At 34.8% G+C, this 26,900-nt stretch overlaps 1 protein-coding gene across 2 annotated transcripts in view; it reads right to left on the minus strand.

The window, feature by feature from the left end:
- SGCZ (sarcoglycan zeta) overlaps positions 1-26,900 on the minus strand; it is a 929,136-nt gene that overhangs the window by 196,602 nt on the left and 705,634 nt on the right. The gene's annotated exons all lie outside the window — the stretch shown is intronic.

Genomic DNA, 26,900 nt, shown 5'->3' on the forward strand with positions numbered 1-26,900 from the left:
TTCATGTCCATGGTTTCCATCTCTAGATGATCTGACTGATTAAAGCCTCAAGTCAGGCCTGGAGATTTTACATTTAGGATCCTGTCTTAGATGGTAGTGGTGAGGGATGGGATGCAATCATCCTGAAACATGAATTTTCTATAATTCAGTGAATGTTAAAGAAAAACAATCCATATACATTCTATGAATATTAATGCAAAGGATAACAGCAAAACATTTCTCAAAATTAGCCATGATTCATTCACTTTCAATCATATACATTACAGTTACATAGTAATGAGTATATTTGCACTTTGATGTTAAATATTAAAGAGTAAAGATGAGTGTTAGGGCAGCAGGGAAAATGCAAAAACTGGCCACCTCAAAGCAAAGTTATAAACTCAAGTAGAAATTTCCAACTGATTTATAACACAGCAGAACGGCACATGTGGCCAATCAGGGCTTAAATGCAGCTTGCCGGGGCTGGAGAGATGGCTCAGTGGTTAAGAGTGCCTCCTGCTCTTGCAAAGGCCCTGAGTTCAATTCCCAGCAAACACATGGTGGCTCATAACCATCTGTAATGTGGTATGGCGCCCTCTCCTGGCTTGCAGGAGTACATGCAAGAAGAGTAATGTATACATAATAAATGTATACATAAAAAATACTACTTCCCAAAGGAGAGGGAAGTAGTAAAGAAGTAAAAAGCTATGGTAGTTGTAAAAATATTTGATGAGACTCATTCTCACCAAATACTATGAAGCCCACATGTAAATTTGTCACTGTAGGTTTTAATATAATTGGCAACCTACTTTAAAATTATTGTTTCTGGAAATGATGATTAAAGTAGACACTTGAAATTAAGGATGCACTTCAAAAAAATCACTGTTATTCATTCCTTATCTCCTTTAACAATATTTTGAGAAATTGTGTTTAATGCAGTGCTTGAAGATTTTATACAATTATCCTGCTACTTATTTTTTTTTTTATTAACAGAAGGTTGTTTTATGATGCCCTGAAGTAGAAAATTTATAGTTTCAAAGAAATAATACTTGATTCATTTATTCCTTTGGTACTGATGAAAAGTAAGAATATTAAATAATGCCTCAAAAGTATTCACAAGCCATATACACATATTAATCATATAGGTTACAATTTTATGATATAATGGATATCTTCATGTTAAATTTTCTTTAGATATTTGTATGTTAAACAATAAATGGACATGTATATGTGACATATTAAATACGTATGTGCATGTCACAATTTCTCTCAATGTATAAATTAAAGAGGAAAGTGACTAAAAGTGTATTTGAGTAAATTATGTATCTGTACCTCAAAAAGTGAAATCATTCCAATAATTGATAATTTTTTAAACAAAACAAACAAATTGATATAAGCTCTAAAAGCATCAAAGAACTGTTACTTCAGATATATAATACAAATAATTTTCTACTAAACAGCACAATTCTTGGACACTAGTTGACATCTTTTATGAGACTTTAGTTGATTACAATGCAGGATTATCACTTTTAAATAACACAAGTTGAAACAGAATTTGTTAAAGATATATTTACTTAACATATATACATGTACAAGTTATATTGATTTATACTTTATATGAATTATTTATATATTGTTATAAGTAATTAACACATACATATGCATAAGTTATATAATATATACATATGTTATTTTGATGGAATAATGGGTGGGAAATGTATTAACATTTTAAAGAGGCACATATAAAACACTGCCAATTTTGACAGTATATTTATGACCTTGCTCACAGATTCTCAGCAGACTGAGTGACAAGGTTCTGACCAGTGTGGTCAGAGTGATTGCAGTTGTCCTAATGGCCATAGACTAACCACTTGGCTCGTTTATTATAAGCATTGTGTGAATTGCCTCCATGCAATAATTGAATTATACATTTATGATATGTTTTGTATATATCTTTCCTAGAACTTTTAATTATGCTACCAAGTTTTATCAAAATAATAGGCGGTTTCTGCTAACTTTGTAATAGTACTTAGGAAGGGTGACAGGATGGTAGTGAGTATGTAGTGATCTCGCTTTTTAACCGGATCTGAAGCTCAGTAGGCATTTGTGCTCACACTAAATACTAAAATAAAAATATAGGGATATTTTCTGGGAGATGTAATCTATTTAGTAACTGAATTAGAGCTGAGCATGATAGGAGTGAACAATAGCTATCAATGACGGTGCAGTAGGTTCTAGTTAGGGTGTTATATCAGTGCAGAATTTGATATATATTTGTGTGTTGCATAGTTGCACATATATCTCCCTGTGTACATGTGTGTACGATTGCATGTGGAGAATAGAAGTTGGCTTCAGCTGTCTTCTGTAGCTACTCCGTATTCTAGATGGTGAGACAGTAGTTATCACTGAGTCAAGCACTCACTGCTTGGTCAATACTGGCTGGCCAGAGAGCTCCACAGGTTTACCTGACTCTGTTTCTCAGACCTTGGATGTTTATGATCACAGCAAAAAAAAAAAACTTTATTAATTTACTAGTATCATTTTATTATTATGTAATTGTTGATTTTTCATTAATTTATTTAGCCACTTTACTGCCTGCTCTTAGCTTCCTCCTTCCTCTCCTCCCAGTCGCATCCTCTCAGCCCTCTTCCCCTTTCCACTCTCCCTCAGAGAAGGCAGACCCCCATGAGTACCAACTCACCCTGGCACATTCTGTTATCAAAGATACCACAAGACCTACAGAGTCATCTAACCTGGGACCATGGGTGCTCACCGAGACTGAATCACCAACCAAAGAGCATGCATGGTTTGGACCTATGCCCCCTACACATATGTAGCAGATCATCATTTGGGTACCCTAATATTGGAGTCAGGTCTGTCTTTGACTCTGTTGCCTACCTTTGGATCTGTTTCCTCAGCTGGCCTTCATTGCCTGACCTTAGTGGGAGAGGATTCTCTTAATTAAACAGAATCTTAAGGCGAACTGCAGTCACTTTTGACTCAACTGCTTGGCAGTATCTCTGATGTCTTGTCACAAGTACTTATCTGCACTTTTAACCACAGAATACCTTAAACTCAGAAGCATACCTACAACATGCCACGTAAAGTTCAAAGAAAGTAAAGAGCAATATTTAGTATTGCTGAACACATCATTAGATATTAAATATATACAAAAGGAGATGACAAGACAGATGATTGAAAAATGACCTAATGTGGTGATATCCTTATTTGAATTTTTATTACAGAAAAACTTATTAGTCTGCTTTCTGAGGGGATATAAGTTCCAGCAAGATCCTTTGTTATCCTGATAATAAAGTAATGAGGAAATTAAGAAAGATCCTTGATTGAGTGGAGGGGAGGGGAAGAAACATACTCTAAGTGAGAGCTACGGGACAGATAAGAGAGCCTTCCATTACTTCTAGGAAACTTCAGGGAGAACAAAGCAGGAAGACACAGCAGGAATGTTATTCTCCTTGAGGGAAAACATCAGGCAGGTCTATTATCAGCATGAGTGAGTATTGTTCATGGAAGGCAACATTAACCATTCTATTTTATTTATTTTTTATCATGTCCTAGTTTGTGTAATCTTCCATTCTATAGGTTGACTTAGGTAAGTTTTCCTTAAGTTATACCACAGAACTTTCTTTTTATTTCAGGAGGGTTTTTTTTCTCCTTTTCTTTCTTTTATTTGCTTATATTAAAGGAAGTTCTTAATTAGTCCTTGTAGCGATAGTGTTCACTGTCTCCATGAAAAGGTCCTGCCAATCTTGGCAATTGAACCAGAAGGTATAACAGGAAAAGAGGTGGCACAGTGAATGTTCAAAGTGGTACATTTGGAAGCAAACAGATGGGTCCAGAGGCCCTCTCATCCTTTCTTCCTCCCACCCCCATTTGCCCTCCCCTACTAACAGCAGGAAAACAGGAACTTCCCATCTTCTCATTGCCATAACTTAGCAGTTCTTGGTTTTGGGGGGCTCAGCTCCTTTGATGGCTGTATCTCATATATATCCTTCATATCAGATATTTGCATTATAATTCATAACAGTAGCATTTCACAACAGTATAATTTACAACAGCAGTTGTGGAATAGCAATGAAATAATTTTGTGATTTGAGTCACCACAACATCAGCACCACGAGGAACTATATTAAAGGAATGCAGCATCAGGAAGGTTGAGAACCATTGCTAACTGACAGACAGCTTATTCCTTTCCTGGCTTATATACTGGATAAGGTAATTTTTAAAAGATTTGGTTACTTCATTTTAACAAATTTATCTCTTATCCCAAGCATTCTCCCAAAGGTAAAAGAAATGAGAAGAAGAAGAAAAAAGAAAGAGGAGAGATGCAGCCTTATTTTATAATGTCCGCAGTAGTAGACATCTTGGACCCAGAGGCAGTTATAGTTATTCGTAAGTCTCTACTTCTATTTACAACAGATCTTTTCTTGTATCTCATCCCATAGGAGTTCAGCCTTTGGTGATGGCATACTTTAGTGTTACTTTTATATTGCTATAATAACATTTCTGGGAAAAAAGTCTAGAAAAGACTCGTTTGACTCATCATTTTTGGAGGCAAAGTCTACCATAGCAGTAAAAACATGGTGGGGCTGTTCCCCATCATCTCAGTCAGGAGCAGTGCTCCAACCGGAGTCCAGCTGTAAGTCCCAGCATCTGTCTGGATTGCCCGCTGGGTTGAGTCTGTCAGAAGACATCCATATTGGGCTAATGTCCATTTATAAGTGAGTATATTCTTTGCATGTCTCAACAGAAGAATATTGAATGGCCAAGAAGAAGTGTTCAATGTCCTTATTATCAGGGAAATGCAAATCAAACAGCTCTGAGATTCCATCTTACACCTACCAGAGTTGCTAAGATCCTAACCTGTATTACAAAATCAGTGTTCCTTTTGTCTTCCTAGATGTTTCTTGAATAAATTCATATTATGTTTTTATATGTGCTGCCCTATCCAGTATGTGTACCAACGGTTAGATACCCTACTAAGTGTTCTAGGTCAAGATTTTGTATATTAACACAAACTGGTATGTTAACATTAAGAAATTAGGACATAACTATATTATGTTATTAACTTAATATATTATTTACCTAATTACTCAGTATTGAATATCTGATTTATCTTAAAATTTTGAGTACTTTAGTTGATGTGCATTTTGAGTTTTCTAATAATGTGAAAATCAGTAATATTTTAAATTAGATGAGAAATTTTCTGTTAACATATGCTATCAATTGGATCATATAATTCAAGCAATTCCAATATTCCAATATAATATTTTTAGATCCTCATTATAGTTGGGAGATACAATATGATTATATATATATATATATATATATATATATATATATATATAATGGGTTCAAGTACATATATATTGTTTCAAGTACATTTGTTGTCAATTTGAATTTCTACATTTATACTATCATCACTTTTCACTCTGTCATTAGAAATCAAACTCAGGCTACAGACATGGTAAGAACATGCTGTACCACTGAAGTATACTCTAGCAAGTGAAATTCTAGGTTTGGATTCCAACTTCTAGCCTGTATTTATATTTGCTTTCTGAGCAATCACTGTAAAGCTCTTCTATTAGCCACAACATTAAAGCCAGTGACTCATGAGGAACAAGGGATGAGAGAGGAAGCCAGGGAGGCTGAGATCGGGAGGTGATGAGGAAAATGGTGGGGATGCCCGGTGGCACTCAAAAAAAGAATAAGAAAGCTACCAGGATGAGACTTGATAGCCTATGACCACAAAGAGGGGGAGGAAATCCCCCTTGGTCATAGACCTAGGGGAGGAGAATGGGGTGAAAACAGGAGGGAGAGAGGAACTTGAGGAGACAAGTGATGAGATAACAATTGAATTGTAATCTGAATAAATTAAATTTAAAAAAAAAGAATTCAAACTGCAGAACGAGCAGGTAACTTATATTGCTAATCCCACTACATGGGAATAGCTCTGAGACTGTCTGACATGAATGTCTATATGCATAGAAAGAATTCCTGTCGGTCACAGAATCCTTGTGATTTATTTATTTTCTTTTTCCTTTACCTTATTATTACATTTCATTCTTTGTACGCATGAATGAAGATTTGCAGATGCTCATACAAAGAGTGGTGATTTAGCCTTAATTGTATATACCGCACACCTCAATACATTTATAATGCTTGTGAGCAATTATATATTTTCGGAACAAAAGAACTGGACACTGATGCTGGATCAGACCTGACGGAATTCATTCCATTCAGCATGCTTGTCTCTGACATCCTGTCTTCTTCATGTTCCAGCCCCAGGCATTTCAGTTGCTGTTACTCATCTAAACAGGACAGCTTCGAAGAAAGCTTCCAATCCCAATTGGTCCAGCATTTCAGACTGTCCCATACAAGACCCTATTAAGCCTCAACATTTAGAAACTGGACTACAAATGCTATTTCTGACTTGTTTAGCCATCTTAAACAATTTTATTTGGGCCCTTACAAAGGCCTTATTCACCCCAAATCAGTTAGAAGAAACCTTAAGAGGATGGTGTCTCATTTCTTCTAAGGGTTGGGTAGGCTTTTATTTTCTCTCTTGGGCTACAGATGCGTATTATCACTGGGAGTTAGTTATAAGTTATTATTGGTCTTATACAGAGAGGAAATGAGGAAGGACTCAGGGATGTCTCTTTTTTCCTTTATCTTTCTTTAGTAGTTATGGAGATAGGGCTTGAAAAGAAGGGGTAACATAGAAATATATAGGGATGATAGAACAAAAAGTAGATTATTGAATCTAATTCTTAATTTAAGGCCTTAATTGTTACTCACAAAAAGGTTATTTTTAATTTACAGCTGTAGAATTTTATATTTATGCAAAATAAGTTCAATTTGAAACATTGGTATAGAATTCATATTTAAGATTATTCTTCACATACTATATATATAATTTAGGATAATAGTATAATTTAGGATAATTAAATAATACAAGCTAATTGTTAGCTTATCAAATCCTGATCATGTCAATTACTAGTTTATTTTTATCACAAGAATATAAATCCTAGACTTAACAAGTAGATAGAATTCTATAGATAGATAAGGTAAAATAGATATGGTCTTCAAAAGCCTCAGAGACTCACAGAATATGGCATTTAAAGATGTCTTCTTTTAAAGATTCTTTGACAACAAGACAGATTAACTCCTGGTAACACCCAACCTTCCTCAAAGAACCTCCTTATGGAGATGGTTTCAAATGTGGTAAACCAGCTACTGGACAAAATGTCATTGTTTCTACCACAGACAGAATTCTTCCTAAAAATGGTCATGTGGATGCAGGTAGAGGTGACAGAGAAACTCTGCCAAGATAGGGTAAACAAGTCCTCAATAGTTCCTGCCTCACAAATATGTATGTCAAATATATTGGGCCAGAACGCTGACGATGGTGCTTCAACCTTATAGGGAGTCTTGGGTGACTGTTCAGGCAGCAAACTGTCACTGTCACTTTTTCATTTTGGAAGCTGCTAACCTGCACTTCTGATTCACTCAGGTAATTAAGTTTTATTCTTTTGCAAGTCTCTGATGGGTTTAAAGACCTCATAGTTTATTCGTACAATGAAGCTTAGTTGCTTAGGGGTTAAGATGTTTTCAGGCTAGATAAATGTCCTAAGTTGATAGATATTGATTTTCAATAAGTTTTAGACTCACCAAGATAGGAATGATGTTTCCTTCAAGGTTGCCAAATACAAATAACCAAATCACTATGAATGCAACATTTATATAATACCTGAATGATTCATGGTTCTTCTTGCTGTGTGCAGTTTATTATATATATATGTACATATATACATATATTTATAATAACATAAATGTATATGTAAAATAGAATAAATAACAAAAATATAATAAAAAGAAACATATTAATATGCACAAAATTAAATCTAAAGAATAAAATATTACTCATCAAATATTTATTGAGTGTTTTCCAGGCAATACTGCAGATACAAAGAAATCAGTAAAAAAAGGAAAACTTCTCCTTCATGAAGGCATTATAAATTAGTAGGGAGAAAAAAGCAAACTGAAGACTTTACTTGTTGGTTGCCATAAGACCATATTAAAACTTTTACATCTTCCTATTTAACATCATACTCTAAGTTTCTAATACACCATAATAATAACAGGATGTCATTTGTGAATTAAAGAATAATATTTGCTTCAGCTTATCCAAAGATCAGAGGCACAGCTTCTGGGCAGATGACTCTTAAGGAACGACTCGACAGTGTATTTCAGTGAGAATCATCCTAGCCTATGATCTGCTGGGCTTATGCACATTGAACTCAAACAGAATAAATATGTATTGTAGACAGAAATGAATTAAAGGATTTGGAACATAAACATGTCCTGGAAAGAGGCTCTGGCAATACTGGAGCTGTGGGTTTGATTTCAACAGAGCAACAAATGAGGAAAATGTTTATTGAGTTAGTGGGTGCAGCTTTAGCCAAGACTCAAACCGATGGTGGTAAGGAAAGACAAGCTATGTGCGGATGGTTCAGACAAAGGTGATTGTCATGAATGAGGCCCAAAGAATTCCAGTACAATTAAGCAGAAATAGAAGGCAGCTAGCAGCATGGCTACTGGAAGATTAACACAAGAGAGAACGAAGCATGAATTGAAATATTCATAATGAGCATTTTAAGCCATGGGACAGGCCTGTAGTCTCGCCCTCCAATACATGCCTGCTCACAGATTACGAATACAACGCCTGATTTGTGAGCACACTCTTTGTAAAAGTAGTTAGCAGCCATGAAATGAGATGATACTGTGCTAACTAGATTCCATTGACCAGAGACCACATGAGGAAAATTGAGTTTCATGTGCAAGGAAACTTAACTTACTTAACTTTGGTAAACATACTTATTTTGAATATATACTAAAATATTTCTCAACAAAAATCACAAAACATAAAGATAATAAATTACAGTTCTATATTAGAGTAAGTATATAATGAGCAATCAATATTAATATTTATTTTTAAATTCTACCTGAGATAAATAAACAACCAAAAATAAAAGATTAAAATAGGTGTGTACTGCTCTCATATCTCCTGAAGATTAAAAAAGTCACATTTCAAAAGTTAATTTATGCAGAGGACAGTGGAACATGTTTGTAATACCATGAGTTGGGACCAAAGGCATAAATCCTGTGAGTTCAAGGCCAGGTTGGAATACGGGCTTAAATATTTTCTCAGAAAATCTAAACAAAACCCACAAATAAGGCATTATTTGCCAACAAAGTGTGTGATATTTGGAAATCCAATCTGTGTTTTATAATACGGAGATAAATATAGGACTTGACCTGCTTGGTGAACTTCATGTTACAATGTGTTTGGAATTTATGTTGGAAACTATTCTACATTCAAGGCATGCTTGAAGGTGACATATAAAGCAAGGTGACAAGAAGGACAAAATCATTAATTTTAATGTTTTGGGGAAGATAAGTCACTCAGGACAAATAGAAAAATGCACATAAACTAGTTAGTTAAGGTTTAGTCAAGATTTGGATTATAATCTTTGATGGTTCTTCTAATTTCTTGATAGATAACCAACCTAAGTGAATTAGCTTGAATCTGACTGGCGCATCAGTCACAGTGCCCTCTTTGCGTACATTATCCACATCTGCAATCCTCTCTCTCACTTATAAAAACAACAGTCATCTTACAGGCTCTAGGTCTGCCACACATCCAACAGCAGAATGGATTGCTTGAACCTTTGCAATTCCAAGGACTTGCATAAATAAATCAACAGTTGCTTTATGTTAGCTGTGATTGCCTACCCATATGGAACCTTTCTGCATAAGATTTTTGCATTATTTGTTCATGAATTATTTCAATGCTAATCACATATATATCTGCTAATGTACCATGACTGAAGAGTAGTGTTTGTAGAACACCCTCCAATACTGAATAAGAAAGAACCAGAAGCATGGCATGGTCACAATTTCAATACTATTGTACATATGCAATTTAATTCTTCATGATGTTGAATATTCACAAGAACAATTAGAGGTCCTAGAGTATGTGGAGTATTTTTACTACCAAGAAATAAAATGCTACATGAAGCTTGTCAATTTTAGTTACTATATAAACATTTACTGATTTAAAAAAAAAACTAACTTAACTCACTTAATTAGATATCATATTTGTGGTAATACATGGATAATATTAAAGCAGAAATAATAACAACATATAATTCTTCCCTAGCCTGAGTAATGGAAATGTTTGTGGGTGATGGCTTTGCTTAGAGACACAATGTGGTTCTCCAACTCCTTCCTGACCAGAAAGGAGCTGAAGAATATATACATTATTTCTAGTATCTTGTAACCTTTGACTTCATCTTGTGTTTTATTGGACAAAATGACTAGAATCTGAAGCAAAAGAACTCAAGTGGCGACAGCTGTTATAATCCTGTTAGTCACTTGGTAGAGAGGGGAATAAAGAAGGTATAACAGAAAACAATAAGTTCCAGCAATATTAAATTAGTTATGTTTAAAATGAAGTTTCCCATTAGTCTTTCTTCTATTGGCAATTACAAAATTAAAGGCGTATATACTTCTTAATACTAATATAACCCATTCAGTTTAAAGTATAGTTAATAGTGATTAACCAAGGTTAGGGCCATTTTAAAGAATCTTAAAAGTAAACCTAAATGCAAATGTAAAGATCTAAAATTCTGTCTACAACGGTAGTAATCTTTTATTGTCCTTGAGTTGGGTTGGCATTTGCACTGCTGCTGGTAATAAAAGGCCTGGGGCAACCTCCTCAGGACAAGAAAGCTCTATTGACACTATTGCTAAACAAGCATTTACAATATTGGGTGAAACATTCTTCTTTTGGTGATGCAAAAAAATAAACATTGAAACAACCCTCAGCAAATAACAATTTCTACATTTTGCTATAGTGACAAATAATTATCAGAACACTTAATTCTACAATTATGTTTCTGTATGAGGTCAAACTTTGTTCCTCTGATTCAACCAGAACAGCATATTAAAAGAGTGCCAGAGTATCATTTAAAAAGCCAACAACAGATTTTTAAAGGAGAAACCATAACACACATTTTAACAAAATAATTTTATGAAAAATAGTTTATGCATAAAAGTATACTTTCAAAAAATTTTAATTTTTATTACAATTTTGTGATTCTTACATATATTTATATATTGTATATTAATTTTCAATATTATACCAAAATATACAAATTATATAACAACAGCTCTACAGAATCCTCAACAATGTTTTATAAAAGGAATCTGAAAGCATGGTGTTTAACACATAGTTTGTATGTAATGTGACATTAAAATTCTGGTATGTCTAAAAATAATACTATTGTAATTTGCTACTTTGTGTACTCAAAACATTTTACATTTCATAGCATACAAAAATTCAATTTATATGGCCTTTGAAAACATTGCATATTCTAAAATATCATAAAATTAAGCTGTTTTCATTAAAGTAAGCTAAATAATTCTTGATGTATGCTGTAAATAGTTTGGCATATAAAACCTAGCATTTTTCAAATAGATAGCCTACTGCAAAGTTTATGAGCATTATAATTAATAAGTCATTAAGCCATAAAATATTTTCTCAAATGGTCACACATGATAAATAAATCTTTCTTACTATATAATTTATGAACATTTTAAGAACCAACCTGGAATAATTTTCCCAAAGATTCTGAAGAATGTTTACTAATTTCAAACTTCTACATGCTGTGATGATATAATAGAGTATATGTATGTTTAACTGCTAAGAATCAATTGCTAATAACTAAATTCAGGAAACATTTATAAAATCAGTAAGATCATACAAATGTGTTTATCACAAGTCATACATATCATTTCATATTCTGAAACAAACGACCTTAATCATCTCAGTATAAGATTTCATAATTCATCTCGTTTTCATATTCAGATTATATTAGTAGTCATTAATTTTCTATGGATAAAAAAATTACTATCTGTGTTTGAAAAATTAGCCAGAGATTGAGGGCTTGTGATTCTCTCACAAGTTCTATGTACATTGAAGCACAAACTTAATATTTATAACGATATTATTTATGTATATGCATATATGACATATATTTTACACACACACACAGAAAAACACACACATACACATACACACACACACACACAACCTTAAGTAGGCAGCGTGAGAGAATGTATGAAAGTGTTTATAGAGAAAACAGAGATAAGAGGTCAATTTACAATTTAGTTCAGTCTAAAAATGCCTAGATTAGTTTCATATTAGACTTTAACTTATTTAGTTAATCTATTCTACAGGCTGAATCTAGAATTTCTAATAAATATATTTTTTACTAAGAAGATTTTTGTAAGAATTAACCTGACAATCGAGCCCCAAGCCCCATCATCTGCCATACTGTGTAGACCTATGATTTCCCCGCCCCCAGCAACATTCAGCATGGAGCACTCTCTGCCCCCTCCGTTTCTGCCTGATCCACATGGTGCACAGTCAGCACAGATAGCGGAGACAGGAGATACAGCAGAGGAGAATAGCCAGAAGGACCACAGAGGCCTGTGGAACCCCAAGAACGTTCACGTCCACCTGAGTTCCAGCTACCAGAGCCAACACCAAGGGCAGTCACATTTCTAAAGGCCAGTGTAGGAACAGAATCAACAAGAACCATGGCGACATGGCTCAGCCAGAGCTCAGCTATCCTACCACAAGCCCTGAGTATTGTAACGTAGCTGAAACACAAGAGGATAGTCTTAAATCCAAACGTATAAAGATGACAGAGACCTTTAAAGAGGAAATGAATAAACACCTTAAAGAAATACAGAAAAGTACTATTAGACAGGTAAAGGAAATGAATAAAAACATTCAAGACCTGAAAATGAAAGTAGAAGCAATAAAGAAGCAGCAGAGGGAATCTTAGAGATGGAAGAGATGGGGAAGTGAACAGGAACATCAGATGCAAGCATCACCAACAGAATTCAAGAGATGGAAGATAAAATATCACATGTGAAGATGCAATAGAAGAAATCGATAGATTAGTCAAAGAAAATATTAAATATAAAAAAATTGACAAAAAAGCATCCAGGACATCTGGGATATTATGAAAAGATGTAACCCAAGAATAATAGATATAGAAGAAAATCAAGAACCCTCGCCCAAGGTCCAGAACATATCTTCAACAAAGTCATAAAAGAAAATTTCCTCAACCTAATGAAAGAGATGGCTATAAACATACCATAAGCATACAAAACATCAATTAGAATGGACCAAAAAATATACTTGCCACTCAATAATCAAAACACTAAACCTTCAAAAACAAAAAAAGAATATTAAAAGCTGTAAGGGGAAAAGGCCAAGTAACTTACAAAGGCAAAACTATTATAATTACAATGAAGACTCTAAAAGATAGAAAGGGGTGGACATATGTCTTACAGCCTCTAACAGACCACAAATGTCAATCTACACTACTATACCTACCAAAAATCTCAATTACCATAGATGAAAAAAACAAGATATCCCAAGAAAAAAAATCTAATTTAAATAATATATATTCACAAATCCAGCCCTGCAGAAAACACTAGAAGGAAAACTCAACTCAAGGAGGTTAAGTACATCAAAGAAACCACAAAAAATAAATAATTACACACCAGAAACAACAACAACAGCAAACAAACAAAGAAAGAAACAAAACCAGAAAACAGAAAGGGAAGGGAATGGAAGCACATACACACACACTAATACCACCAACTTACAAAACGAACAAACAAAAATTAACAATCATTGGTCATTAATCTCTCTCAACATGAGTGGACTCAATTCTCCAGTAAAAAGACACAAGGTAACATAATGGATGCAAAATCACAACCCATCATTTTGCTGAATACAAGAAAAACACCTCAGCAACAAAGATAGACATTACCTCAGAGTAAAGGGATATAAAAAAAAAACATTTTCCAAGCAAATGGATCCAAGAAGCATGCTGGAGTAGCCATTCTAATATCTAATAAAAAAGACTTTCAAGTAATATTAATCAAAAGAGACAGGAAAGGACATTTATTAGTCATCAAAGAAAAAAATCTACCAAGATAATGTTTCAGTTCTGAATATATATGCTCCACTATACAGCAAGCCAATAAACAACATGAAATTAAATAGAGAGAAATGTAAAATAATGCCACTACAATCAGGGACAAGAAAAGGGTACACACTCTCTCTGTATCTATTCAATACAGTACTTGATGATCTAGCTAAAGCAATAAGGAAAGTAAATGAGATCAAGTGGTCACACATTGGAAAGGAAAAAAATCAAAATGTTACTATCTGCAGATCATATGATAGTATACATAAATGACCCCCAATTCAATCAGAGAATTCTTACAGCTGATAAACATCTTTAACTAAGTGGCTGGATACAACACTCACTTTAGATCATCAGTAGCCTGCCTTCCATTATACAAGTGTTAAATAGGCTAAGAAAGAAATTAAAGAAGAGATATCCAAGATGGCAGTGCCCAGTGAGCACAGTGTCTGAGTAGCAGGATTGCAGTGACTGCAGCTTAAGCTCAGAGACCATGGAGCAAGTGAGATAGAGGTGGGGCTACTGACTTTGGTAATTCTTCCAGCAAGAAGAGGACTCCTGGCTTCCTGAGGAGACTTACTGATCCTCAGGGTCATACTGTCTAGACACTCCCGCTCCAATCCCCGCCTGTGTGTCTAACTGGAACACAGCCATCTCAGTCTAACAGTGGGATATTCCCTATGATCCAGCAGCCAGTCCAAATCCAAACCCATCATTCCAAGTAGAACTATTCCAGGAACATCCAGCCTCCTGCCTAGGGCTCCTCTTGCACCCTCAGAGAAAACCAGAAGGAACAAGAAATGCCTAGCCAGTCAATTCCTGAGACAACTATATGGTAAACAAAACAAAACAACCCCCCCAAAAAACCCCACAATTCCCTACATCAAAAGCAAAAATAAATACCCAGGATAGCTAAAACAATTCTGTGTAATAAAAGAACTCTGGAAGTATCACCGTACATGATTTCAAGCTGTACTACAAAGTAATAGTAACAAATAACACGTGGTATTGGCATAAAAGCAGACAGGGAGATCAATGGAATCGAATGGAAGACCAAGAAATAAACCCATTCACCTATGGACACCTGATTTTTTTTGACAAAGAAAACAAAACCATGTAATAGAAAAAAGAAAGAATCTTCAACAAATGATGCTGGTCTAACTGGATGTCGGCATGCTGAAGAATACAAATAGGTACATATTTTTCACCCTGCACAAACTTCAAGTACAAGGGGATCAAAGACCTCAACATAAGCCTGGATACACTAAATCTAATAGAAGATAAAGCAGGGAATATCCTTGAACTCATTCATACAGGAGACAAGCTTCTAATCAGACTACCAAAAGCTCAGGCGCTAAGATCAACAAATATAAATGGGACCTCATAATACTGAAAAGCAGTAAGGCAAAGGATACAGTCAATAGGACAAAATGGCAGCCTACAGATTTGGAGAAGATCATCACCATCCCTACATCCAACAGTGTATATATGTCCAAAATATATAAAGAACTCAAGAAATTAAAAACCAACAAACCAAATAAGCCAGTTTTCCATCTATCTCTTTCTATTTACTCATGTTCCAGTTTCCTATTGACTCTTCTCTTAAATGAAGTATTTTCTTGGTTAAAACTGCATCAGACAAAAAGCACATATTTTTGGAAACTACTACTATCCCAAAGTTGACACTTGAAGAATCTCTCATATTTAATGCCTCAAAATCTGGAAACTTCAGTAACACCCTTGTTTATTGGAGTTCCTGGAATGTACGCTAGAGGCCTGAGAATCATTTATGTCACTGAATGCAAAGAAACACGCTGTTCTCCTAAATTGTGAATATAAGGGGGAAACAGAGACCTGATTATCAGAAGAAAGGCCTAGCTACCTACTGACAACTTTTATTATTCCCCTACTTTCAATTTTGTCAAAAAATTCTTTCTTCATCTATTTATCAAACCTTATCTTAAGAAAAGTTTAACTTGTACTAAACTGTACTACTTAGAATGACAAAGAATTACAAGTGAGAGGATGTTCTCAAGGGGAAAAAAAAAGCCTAATCAGAGTCTCTTTTGAGCATGATCAAAATGATGTTGGGACATAGACTGACTGGGTCCATAGTGATTAATACTGGGGTGGCAATAAAGTCACTGAAAAAGCATGATGAACTGACAGATATGCCAAAACCTAGAGCGAGTAAATGAAAGATTCCCTTTAAGCAGCCACTGAAAGTTTTAATTTATTATTATTTATTCAGCTCACTTCACAACTGATTGTTATCTCCTTGCTTGTATCTTCCCATTACTACCGTCCCTCCCTCTTCTGCCATATTTCACTCCCCTAAATTTCTGACAGAAGGGGACCTTCTCCGCCCACCATATCATCACAGCCAATCAGGTCTCATCCAACCTGCCTGCTTCTTCTTCCTCTGTGTGCCCATGGGGCCTCCGCACCAAGGCGAAGTGATCAAATTGGGGGCACCAGAGTTTATGTCATAGGCTTGCCCCACTATCCCCATAACCTTGGATAATGAACTGTCCATTGGCTAGATCTGAAAAGGAGATCTAGGTTTACTGCATACATCGTCATGGTTGGTACAATAGTTTGTGCAGGCCCCCCTGGGGCCAGAACCACCAGCCTTGATGGTCTTCTTTTGGGGTTCCTGAGCCCTCTGGGTCCTTCCATCCCCTATTCATCCATAACAATTTCACATTCATGTCCTCATTTATACGGGTTTATATGGTGCAGTTTAGACTTCAAGGTGAAGCACTACACGTAAGCCCGCAGGAAAAAAGATGCTCAAAACTGCAAATTCTGCATAGATTCCTATAATGACATTGGGTACATGCCTGATGCAAAAGTAAAAATCCATCCATTAATATTCCAGATTAGTTACTCTGTTCCAGTGACCTTGCCATTTCAAAAATCTTCATTACAAAACCCAAGACATTGATTTAATATAAAATGCATTATTTCCAAATATCACTGCTATAAACACTCTCTGACTCAATTCTCTTTATTTTCTAGATATTGCTAGTTCTTCTGAGAAAATATCTCAATATTTCTTGACATTTCCATCTGAACAATGTTTATTTGAAAAGAAAGTAGAAGGCTCACCAATAACACTATGTCCAAGAAGATGGATTGGACATGCTTTTTTCTTATTTTTCATTCTAAACAAAACAAAAAATCTTGGACGTTATATCAAAGCCAATATAATAAGATTCCGAAAGGTGAAGATAAGACCAAATAGATTGGTAGCTTCTCAAATACAAGAAAACTGGAAGAATGTCATGCAGGTGGCACGGCTTTCCTCAGCTTGGTTTTCCTTTTAGCCTCGTGTATTCTGTCCATCGGGATTAAGAAGGTGACAACCTGGAAATATGAAATGATGTAGAAAAAATAGAATATAGGAAAAAAGAAAAAGTTCTTTGCGAAGCTTTAGGCCATTACCCCATCACTCCAGTGTAAAATCACAGGGACCCACTTCATTGCTGCAGCAAAAACTGAGAAGAGATACCAGATTCTGCCTACTACACAGTAATGAGACCAACAACATGGTCGCTGCTGAAGGGTGTCAGGGAAAGCTATATATAGAGATAGAGTTTGTCTGGAGTTGAAAATCTACCCATCGGCTGTCTGTCTGTTTGTCTGTTTGTCTGTCTGTCTGTCTATATATTTCTGTCTGTTTATATCTTTATATCTGTATCTATCTATCTATATATCTACCTATCTATCTATCTATCAATCATCTATCATATTTCTGTAATATCTCTCTCTTTCTCTCTGTCTCTCTCTCCTGCTTCTTTGGACTATAACAATGCGTTACCGATTGAAGAGTCTTTGATTTCTATCTCAGTCGATTCTGAGCAAAGTCATGTATAGCCACACCTTATCCCTTCAACCAGCTTCAAGAAAGTCACCTCTCAGGAGTAAATCAAGGTTGAGTGGTGCAGAGGACATTCTTCATCCGGAAGGTTAGTTTCAAAGGAAGACAGGCTGATACATACTTTTATAGAACAATAATCCAAATGTCCAGGTTTCAATAGAAAAACCTGTTCTCATGCCAAGAACCAGAGTGAAAGAGCTAAAAGAAGAAATCACTAAATGGTGAAAATTAATTTAGTCTTTTTGAGGGATAATCTCCCATAGTGGTTATCTAAAACTAAAGGGACCACCTAAAAGTTATATGCATATCAGCAACTCTAGGAATCAGTAGGTTGTATTTAGATCTTAATGAATACATAAACGTAACAATAATATAAAAGAAAAAATATTATTTTTGAAGGTAGTAAGGGGGACAATGAAAAGTTTTGCATGAGGGCATTGAGGAGGAGTTGGAGGAGGATAGGCAAGAGAGAAATGATGTAATTCTTCTTTCACTAAGTGCTCTTCTTTTTAACTGCCAACGAGCAAGCTTTAAATGTAAAAGCAAAATAAACAGATAATTATCAAAAATGTTTCTCTCCAAATTGTTAGAAGTCAAAAATTCCACCTAAGATTCTTATTTTAATGAGCATCATGGAAAAGAGAAAGGAATACTAGTGTGGATCTTGTAAAATATCACCCGTAAAACATGGGGAAATAAATGCCAGCTTTAATGAAGAAAAATTAAGAGAACATGATACCATGACAGGACTGCTGGTCAGACAGGAGTAGGTCCTTCCCTATCCCCTTCCCTTGTAACGCTAAAGTTGGACACTTCATATACATTACACTAAGTAGCTGCCACTATAGCCCCAACATGGTAATTCCTGGTTAAGTAGTTTCTTCTGAGGGAATATGTTTTTTAAATTAAACTATTCTTATTTCAATTCATTGTAAAGTGATTCTTTTTTCTTTTTTTCATTTTTTTAATTACTCATTCCTCTGCTGGAAGTATTCATTAACTCCATTCCAAAAGTCATACCTGGAGTGCTCTTAAAGGCAATACACAAGAAGTCATAAGGCCCACACTTGAATGTATTTCCCTGGAAATTACAGAGTTCTGGGTTTTCCATGCCAACCCTTTGGTAATTTAGCAATAGTCGCTCAGGACTTCCTTCTCTCGCACATGTTCTGCAGAGATTCTGCTCTACTGTGTTGACATTTTCTGTATCTGCCCATTGATTTACTAATTTACAGCAGTGATCTGAGCTATCACCTCGTTTCACCTGTGGATCTCAGATGAGATTTTGACTTTTAATCGCTTCAGCTTTTACATTTTAGAAAAGAGGCCTGTCTTCCAATCTCCTTACATACGGAGCCAGCAATCAGATTCCCTGTATTCTTTTTTAAGAGCTCACAGACAGGTGACCAATTGAGTAGTATCCCAATTATTGAAAAAAAAAAAACATCAATTAATTCAGATGAATTGTAACTATAGAACAACGAGCTCCATAACATTAGTGGGAGAATGGTAGAAATTAATAATGGGTGATAGAGTAAATCTTAAACACTTAGAAACAGGAGAGCACATGTGAAAACATCCATGGACCAAAGGGAGCCCCACCCCCAAAGAAATCTAGACGTCCACTGAGTGGAGTGACATTTGAAACCAAACATACCAAGAATTTTGGGAAAGAGCAAATACAATGCTTATACTCAAGCATGAAGTAAGGAAGCGGGGTTGGTTACCAGCTGACTAAGTCCCACCTCAATAGCCTAGAAAACAGAGCGGAAACCCCCAAATACAGTGGTGTAGATATGAAGCAGAAGAGATGAGGAGAGGAGACAAGATGAGAAGGAAATGGAAAATAGAAAAGGGGAACAAATGAAAAACACAGATCTTTTTTAAGTGCTGAATTTTTAAAGTAAAATTACAATAAAAGCCCCTTGGAAAATATTAATGAAAAATAGAGTATAGGCACAAATATTAAAGATATAGAAAGACAGAGCCACATTTTCAGGCAGACAGCAGAAATACTTTTTTAGACCTATTTCATAGTATAATAAGTATGTGTTTATTGTGTGTATACATTATCAATAGTATGACTTCATGATTCTTTTGTTCTGTATTTATTTTGTTTTGGCTTTTTTTCTTATTGTTTTCATTGTTGAGGTATTTTTAATTTTTATGTTTTTTTTAACAGAGAGAATATGAAGTTGGGGAGTAAGGTTTTATGGAAGATTTGAGGGACAAAAACCAATAATATCAAATATATAATCTGAAAAACAAATTTTAATAAAAACACATTGTAGGTTTTCTAATTGATAACTATGAGGTTGGAGATACTGTCCATGTATTAAGTTGGACAGATGGTTCAGTTGCAAAGAGCACTTCTGCTCTTACAGAGGACCAGAGTACAATTCCCAGTATCCCTATAAGGATTCTCACAGCCACCTATAATTTTAATTCCGAGGGATGTTAAACATCGGACCTCATTGGGCACCTGAATTCACATGCACTTATCCAGATACAGACACATAAGTATGTACATAATGAGAAATAAAATAAATCTGTAATATTGATAAGTGGAAAAATTTCAAATGTTCTCACCTCAATGATATTTTTCAATTAGTTTTTTAATGTTTACATTCACATTTATATTAATACACATATATAAAATAAACTATACAAAGCAAGAAGAACCATAAAACAATCAGGAATTATATCACTATTACAGTCATAGTGTTTTGGCTATTTGTATTTAGCACCCTTGAAGAAAACCTCTTTCCTATCTTGGTGAGTCTAAAATTCTGAATGAAAGTCAATATCTACCATATCTCATCATTATCAACTTAAAACATCTATCTAGGCATAGGAACATCTTAACTCTAAACAACCAAGAAAATTTTCAAATGTTCTCACTGCAACAGTATGTTAAGTGAAGTGTGTGAAGTGTGTGAAGTGGTAGCTGACTAAATATGAACCAAATTAGTTTATATTGAATTATAAATTCCAATGTTTATTATGCATGTTTATATTATTATGAATTATCAATTTATAGCTTCAAAATAAGATTCATTCCTATATGTTTCTAACACATTAAAATTATGAAGATAAAAAAGAATAAAATATGAAGACTAGAAATACTGCCCATTTACATATAGAATCTTAAAATAAGGTTATCCAGTTGGGAAAAAAAAAAAGATAAATTTTCTAATAAGTTATTTTAGATCAATTTGTTAGACTTTTGGGAAACAACAGTTTCCTCAACTCTTCAACTTGTCAAAAAGGATTCATTGAATATGTATCACATAAAATTTTGTGGGGACGTGAGAGCCCACACCAACCTGATGGCACCTGTTGTTGCCTGCCTAGAAATGAACTGCTCTATCCCAGTCATTAGAGTGCTCAGACCTAAATCATATTTTACCCAGGTCCCTGTGTTGGCTAAAGAACCCTAATTTGGAGCCAGGCATCTCTTAAGGACTCTGGACCTTTTCTTCTTGAGTGCCTGTGAGGTTCTAGTGGCCTGAAAGTGAGATAATAGGGTAATGGAATATTAACGTCTTCCTTTGTTTCTGGAAAACTTGCTTATCACTATACAAAGGGGTCTTTTTATTACTGTATAGCAGGAAAGAAAACAATGTCTCAGGGAAGTAAAACATTTTTTTTTTCTGCGCAGCTCTGAGTTCAATGGATACACACACCTTTCTGATGCCCACCTTTAAAGCTTCAGCATGACAAGCTGTTTGGCTCTAAGGCGGCCCTCCTGCTGGAATGAAGATTACATTCACTTCATCTACATCTGAATTGAGTTTAAGTCTTTGGTCTTTCCCGGGGAATGGGAATGTCACAACACTATACTCAATATAACACTAAAGAAAAAGAAACAGAAAATCAGAAGATGAAAATGAAGTAGTAATTAAAACTTTTACTATTGCCATATGACAGAATTATCTATGCATAAAATTCTCATAAATACACTAAAGATCATAGATATTATGATATTTTATAGCATCCGTGAAGTTATAATATAAAAGATAGACATTTATATATCATACTTCTGAATATTCAGAATGAGTATTACAACACTAAAATTTTAACTGTGTTATAAAAACTAAGTAAAAATGAAAGCACTTTGTTATAGTTAGATAAGGTCTTCAAAAACCTTAGAGACATACAGAATACAGCATTTAAAAATGCTTTCATTATTTTAAAGATTCACTGACAATGAGACAGGTAAACACCTGGCAACATCCAGCCTACCTCAAAGAAGATGATGAGCTTCAAAGAACCTCCTTATGGAGATGGCTTCAAATATGGCAAAAAAGCCACTGGGCAAAATGTCCTCATTTATACAACAGACAGAATTGTGCCTAAAAAAGGGCAAGCTTGGATGCAGGAAGAATCAAGGGCCAAACTCTGCCAAGAGGGTAAGCAAGTCTTCAATAGTTCCTGCCTCACAAATATGTCTGTCAGTTATATTGAGCCAGAAGGCTGAAGATGATGCTCCAATGTTATAGTTTTGGGTGACTATCCAGGTAGCAAACTGTCTCTATTATCTTCTCATTTGGAAAGCTACTAACCTGTACTCCCGGCATACTCAGGTAATCAATTTTCTTCCTTCTCAAGTCTCTGATGGACTTGAAGACCAGGTAGATCAGTTTTACAATTAAGCTTAGTTGTTTAGGGGATTAAGATGTTTTTATGCCTTGATAGATGTTTTAAGTTGATAATCAAGATATGATAGATATTGATTTACATTCAGATTTTTAGACACACCAAGATAGGAGAGATGTTTTCTTCAAGGCTGCCAAATACAAATAGCCAAAACATTAAGATTGTAACATTTGTATAATTCCTGATTGTGTCATCGTTCTTCTTACTCCAGATAGTTTATTGTATATAAGTGTATAACATAAATGTATATGTAAAAATAAAAATATTCAATTTAAAAAGAAAAAATAAATAAAAATTTTAAAATCTATCAGTACGTATCCAGTACATAGGCACTGAAAAATATATAATACTATGCAAAGCAACTTAATATAAATCAGAATAGGGATAAAGTTAACTGAGTGACTGACTGGCCTCAACAGAGATGTGAGTGGGTTCAATAACCCCTCCAGCATAAACTGACCATAGTAAAACATTTCTTTGATCCAGGCAGTGGGGTGGGCAACAGGAGACACATCAGAAATACAAATCTATCCTCCCCAACATAGTGACTTCATTGCTAACCTAAGTTACAAGAGACTGAGACCCTGTCTCAAACACTAAAAAGTGAAAAAGAAAAGCTGCATAAATGCAACAGTATACTGTATGCACGGATTTGAAATTTAAACAGTCAAGTTGTAAGTTCTTTCCAAATAATATACCATGACAATATAATGTGATCTCCATCAAAATCTTAGCAAGATGTTTTGAGATATTGGCACTATTCAAAATTATGAATGCATATGAAAAGATTTTAGAACAGCTGAAACAACTCGACATAGAAGAATAAAGTGGTAGAAACTAGTCTGCTTGACTTCAAGAACTCTTGGTAAGATTCCTATTGTTTGTGGCAGTTTGGAATTTTGAATAGATGGCCTTCACATGCTCATATAGATATGGCTCTTTGAAACAATTTTGTCACCAGGGGTGAGCTTTGAGGATTCAAAAGCCTAGGCCAGGCACAATCTCTCTCATGATAGGCTCTCCTGGACCACCACCTGTAGATTCGGATGTAGCTCTCAGCTGCAGCTCCACTGCCGGTCTCCCTGTCATGATGGTAGTAAGCTAAACCTCTGAAACTGTCAGCAAACCACCAATTAAACATTTATTTTATAAGAGTTGTCTTGGTTGTGGTGCTTTTCTATGACAAAAGAACAGTCATTAGGACAGGAGGTATAAAAACAGAGTTTGGTAAGAGACTGAGAAATAGACTTAAACAAATCATGCCAGCGTACCCAAGCGGTTTTAGGTTACAGTAAAAGCCAATTAGAAGGGAAATGGCACTCTTTAAACTAATGGCCCCAGGGGAGTTGGCTAATTTAATTAAGAAATGTATTTCTCAGATTTGTGTAACTAGGGCAAATATCTAATATAAACTATCTAAACGATGAGCACTTAGCCCTGCATCACGGTAGCAGAGGGTATAGTTGATTTGTCTCATGTCTCCATTGCTTTGGGCCTGCAATGAGGCAGGAAATGCGTGTTGGAGCAGAAAACCTGGCATCCAAATGGTCCAGGAGTAAGAAAGTGGTTATAATTTTTTTGGTAGATTAGTCCAATAATTGAATCTGAGACCTTGTAGTCTAATAGCTTTTCCATATAATTGGATCCCTCAATTGGAAACCTAGTCATCAACATGTGAACGAATCTTTCGGGAGCTATTTCATATCTAAGTTATAACATCACTGCAGGTAGTATAGGAGTAGAAGATTTGACACCACAGTGGCCATGTGAGAATTGAGAGCAATCTCAACATGAAGTGTTTTCGACTTTATACTGTATTTACACATGAAAAGTTTACAGAGTGCAACATTTGTAACAAATTCTTCAGCTGTTTAAATGCTTGAAATTTTATTTATATACCATAAAATACACAGATTTAAGTGTTTATAAAGCTAAGTTACATACGCTTGTAGCAATAATAATTAAAGAAAAGAACACATGATTTTGAGAGGGAACAGGAACTACATGTGAAGGGGGTGGAAGAGACAAAATGATTAATATATCTTAATTAAAAGTAAACTGAAACAAAATATTTGAAAATCGGGTTTAAAATAAAGTTTAACTTAATTGAGCTGTAATATAATGTATATTCTTGTAACAAATATGTGGTCTTTCAGTATTCCAATCTTGACGTGAAGATAAATTAATGCAAGTATGAGTGTAAAATTTTACCTCATAAGTAGCTTTTTGAATTTAGGTGTGGGGAACCATTCCAATGTTAGTTTCAGAGTCAGTGATGACAGAGGAAATGCTCTGTGAATACATTGATGTTAATCACGTGATCATCCTCAGGCATTATCAGCAGCGATTGTCTCTGACACAGTGGTCAGAAGTTCACTCTGTGAGGAACCATGGATCCCTCTACTGTGAAAACTTAAGGCTTCTCCTCTGACCACATTATCTGCGACTTTGTTATTACTTTACGCGTATTTAAGAAGCATTTCCCATCATGTAAGATTTCTTTTAGAGATAATTGTGTGAACAAAATGAAAGCTCCATTTTTGATTTGCATTTTGCTGACTCAGATGGCCCTTGAGTCAGCACACCTGCTGATATAAATTAAATTCACAGAAATTCACTCACTGTACAAGCCAATATAAATGTCAGCCGTTGTGCTATTGTTTTTTCTGCAGCATAAAAGCAACACTTTCAAAAGATAAGCAGTAGAATATTTTTTTCTAAACTCTTAAATCTTTGTATTTATTATCTCAGTTGAAATACGGCTTACCATTAGTTTCTAAGTGGTTTGCTGCTAAAAGATTAATTTCCATGCAGAAGGTTGAGATCTTTGAAAATAACAGTATTAAAGATAGAATTACAAGGGAGACAATTCACTGTAGTAGTTTCCTAAGAAATAAGTTTTCCCGGGAAATTATGTTTTCATTAAAAAAGAAGTATGCCTGTAAAGTTCAAGAATGCTAATCTGTATTCAGTCAAGTAGGATGCAGGATACTATAGGTAAACTCTACCAGCCTTATGAATAAACACGTTAAATTATTTTAAAGATCATATCATTAGGAACCTACCAGACAAAGATCCCTTTTTTATTTATTAATATTTACAAGAGCTTTTGGGCTCTCCATGATGTTTAACAGCTTATGATTATCTATAAAAGCAATCTATATATTTAGCCATCTAAATATTTAGCCAGTATTAAATTAAAATTTAATATTTCCAAATATTTAAAAAGAGATCCAGATATAATATAGTGGAATATCAAGTACTAATTGAAGAGTGTATTATTAAATTACTAAGGAAATAAGTGGAGATTTTCAAATAAAATTGAGTTCCTATGTACGAAGTCATGCACTGAGACCTGAAAGCCATGAAACCACTTAGAAAGTCTCAAGTTCAATTTTTAAACTCCCTTAATAATGAGACATTCAGCAATGCTTATTTGCTCATAGGATTCTCAATAAAGAATGAGCTAGAAAAACAAGAATTTATTAATTCAGGACAACATTTGGCATTGTGGAATTAAAGGAGCTAGTGGCAGGGGAAGTAAGCATACTACCTGGCACATCTTGGTGATGCCTTGAAAAACATAATAAAATGCTCAACATTATTGGAATTTATGAATCCTTATAGTAATTCGTTTGGATAGAAATGACAGACAAGCAGAATTAATGATTTCCTTTTTTAAAAGATGGTAAATAATAGTATAATTTAGCTCACTAATGCCCCTGATAGCATTTTGCATTAAAGAATTGGTGAATAGCCTAAGTGCGACAGAGCTGACAAAATGTTGACATGGATAGAGCTTAATGAGGAAAAGGCCACTAGAGGTAGGTTCTTTGGGGTTTACTTTGTTCCCTCCTTTTCCTCTGCTTTCTATTCATGTGATGTAAACTGAACTCCCTTATCACGGGTTCCTGCCATGATGTACATCATTATTAATGGTGCAAAGTTACAGCATTAAGGGCCCATAGACTGGTACCTCTGAATTCATGAAGTGACACAGTCATTTTCTCTTCGTAAGAATATTTCCTCAGCTATTTTATTATAGTAACAGAAAGGTAACAAAATTGCTTTTTAAGACACACATGAAATATTTCCATTTTTAAAGCACCATCTCAGTTTATGAGACAAATAAGTACCTTCTTTATGTTAGGATTGTCTATACATGGGATGAAAACGAAGGAAAGAAAATCAGAGTATCTAGTGGCTAATGTGCTCACTTCAATGAAAAGTACAACTTCTATTACACCAATAAGTTAGAAGTGCATGTAGGGCTATAGTACAGATAC

The sequence above is a fragment of the Acomys minous genome (assembly GCF_964271855.1).
Source record: "Acomys minous genome assembly, chromosome: 15".
In the NCBI taxonomy this organism is placed as follows: domain Eukaryota; kingdom Metazoa; phylum Chordata; class Mammalia; order Rodentia; family Muridae; genus Acomys; species Acomys minous.